Genomic DNA, 3,029 nt, shown 5'->3' with positions numbered 1-3,029 from the left:
TTCTAATATTCTATATAGAAAGCAGATAACAAGAAAAAGAAGAAAATAAATGTTTTGGTCAGATACGAAGCTTCAACCCAAATACATACATGATCAGACAGGATGTCAACGATGCGTTTATAACTAACATGTGATTATTCAAAATGCAAATAGTGCAGTGGAAAACAACTAACTAACTAACTCTCTGGACTTCTTAAACCCGAAGAGAGCAAATACAAGCACAAGCGTAAATAATTAAATAAGTTACAAGAGTTCTGAGACATGGATCGAATCTTTTGATCTAGGTATGGATGCAGACAGGCACTAAGTTTTGTGTGTGAACACAATTGATAATGGAAAAATCCCCTTCAACACAATAACATAGTGGTAATGTTGGTCTTGCCTTGTTCTCATCGATAACATAGTGGTTACACGAAAGAAAGAAAGAAAAAAAATTAAAACACTGTCCCCTATTAAAAAATACTTCAAATGTTTACCCTTCTCCCCCACATATTAGCTGAGATATACATAATTATTTGGTTGTTTTACATTGTTTTTCTGCCACTTCTGACTAATCACGATGATGATATGCAGAGTTTGTATTCTTTCTATACTGTTTCACAGTGATTTTTTCCTGATGTTACACAATGTAACTACCAGAACCTTTCTTCCCCAAAAAAAAAAGTGCTGCTGTTACATCACCAAGTTCTTCATTTATGATTCAAAGAATCATTGAATGAATTGAATTCAAGTCAATTCATCTTCGTGTTCTCTACACCAGGGATGCCGTTAAGAGAGGGCCAGGGAGCATTGCTCCTCCCCCAACATCCATGAGGCCCCAATAAATACAGGGTGAACATGTGCATGGAAAGACGTGTGCTACGAACTCTGCGCGGCTGCAGCACAGGATCGATTAATGGAGAACAAACATCCTTTTCAGTGATGAGGCGACATTCCAAACCTGTGGAACTGTGAACCGTCATAACTGTCGTATCTGGGCTTCTGAACACCCGAATGCTACTATCGAATGGGAACGGAATACACCCAAGGTGAACGTATGGCTTGGTTTCACGAAACAAAAACTCTATGGGCCATTCATGTTTGCAGAAAACACCATCACAGCAGACACCTATCTCGAAATGTTGCAACTGTTCCTCCAGCCACAGCTACAAGATGATGGGATTCTTGATTCCGTGATCTTCCAACAAGACGGCGCACCACCGCACTTCGCCTTGACTGTGCGGGAATACCTCAACAACATGTTTCCAGGCAGATGGATAGGAAGAGGATCCACACGTGTTTGGCCATCGCGGTCCCCCGACCTTACACCATTGGATTTTTTTGCATGGGGTTTTATCAAGGAACAGGTCTACAAGAGTAAGGTTACAAATGTGGCAGTCCTCAAACAACGCATAAGGAACGCATGCGAACTCATCACCGGGGCGATGTTGGACACAGTGTTTCGAGCAACACTGACCCGTTGGGAAACGTGTTTTGAAACTGATGGACATCACGTTGAACAGCACTGATATGCTGTATACTAATGTTGTAATATCACATTCATGAATACATTATTTCTGCAAAATGGGTTGGGACTTTATGTTCACCCTGTATGTATTAATTTTCTGGAAATTTTACTTCAATGATAAATATTGTAAAATAATTCTTCAGTATATTTGAAACACTGCTCTTAAATTTTTATTGAATGAACTCCAGCCCAAGACATTTCCTTCTACAACTTATTTTGCAGCTTCTTGCCTGTCCAAACTAACAGATCGAATGGCAGAAGCTGCCCTTAATGGTTTTATTGCCTTTTATTGTACTTTGCCTTCCTTTCCACCAGGTGAAAATTACACCCAATAGTCTGTAAGTGGTGCCAGATATCCATACTCTCTTGGGGCTGGACTCGTAATTGCTTCTTTTGAAGCTTGTTCGAAACAATTATCATTCCTGTCTCAGATTACAGAAATCATTATATACTGTGGGTGTGTGTGGCAGAAGTTGCAAGATAGAATTTGAAGTATCCAGGAGGGAATCTGCCGCTATCACATGGCTGAATGCAGAATAAGCCACCCCTCACTTAAGGAAGAAAACAAGGTATGTAGAAAGTTTTTAACAATAATCTGCATACTCTAGGTTTTATTAGCTTACAAAATTCTTCATGTCATTCTGACTTTCTGTGATTTTCTTCAATTCGAACAGCAATTAAACCTAACTGGTTACATCCAGTGACATATTCTGAAAATTTGACCTGGTTTACCTCAATTCTATTTATTGTACAAGGGTCATCCAGAAAAAAGGAACATTTTGGCATAAAACACGACAAATGATGTGTGCAAAAAATTTATGGTACAGAAACTACATACCTTACTCTACTTTTCCACAAATTCTCCATACCCATTCAAGCACTTAAATATGTAGTGCCCAAATTCACAGAGTCCAGTCAGTAGGGTGTCCGACTGTCACATGGGAGACCCTAGTTCGATTCACATGGTGAGTGATTTAAGGGGAGTTTTCCAGTCATGTTCCTGCATGGATCTACTCCGGAGTTCACCCAGCCTCTGAAAAGTGGGTACCTGGGGCAACCCTGTAGCCAGAGCAAGGTGCTGACCACCGTCTCCATAAATAGCTAAGATTGTGAGTATGTGGGTGAGCGAGCTGTTGAGTTCACTTCATGCACAGATAGGCTAATTGGAACTGGGCATACAGTCTCGAAGTGCAAGTGTTCTGGGAAAGCTAAAAAAACATACTTAATTTTTCCTTACTGCATTGTGGGTATGCATTGTGTACCTTGCATACCCAGAATGCTGTCGCTGCCACTACACTACCAAGGAGGCCCGTAATATATAGAGTCTCATATCCACATCACCCCCATATACTTTTGCATCATGTTGCAATGTTCAAGGGGTAGCTTTACCTTTTCCCTTTAGTGGCCCATTAAATATTTAGCCAAAGACTAAAACTAAAAACTAGCATTAAAAAATAATAATAAAAGGAAGCATTAATATCAGTCTGTTTATTTTCTCGATGGATATTAAGGACAATAAAAC

Source organism: Lepisma saccharinum, chromosome 11 (genome assembly GCF_977018435.1).
Source record: "Lepisma saccharinum chromosome 11, izLepSacc3.1, whole genome shotgun sequence".
NCBI classification, from domain to species: Eukaryota; Metazoa; Arthropoda; class Insecta; order Zygentoma; family Lepismatidae; genus Lepisma; species Lepisma saccharinum.
This window is presented reverse-complemented; position numbering follows the sequence as displayed.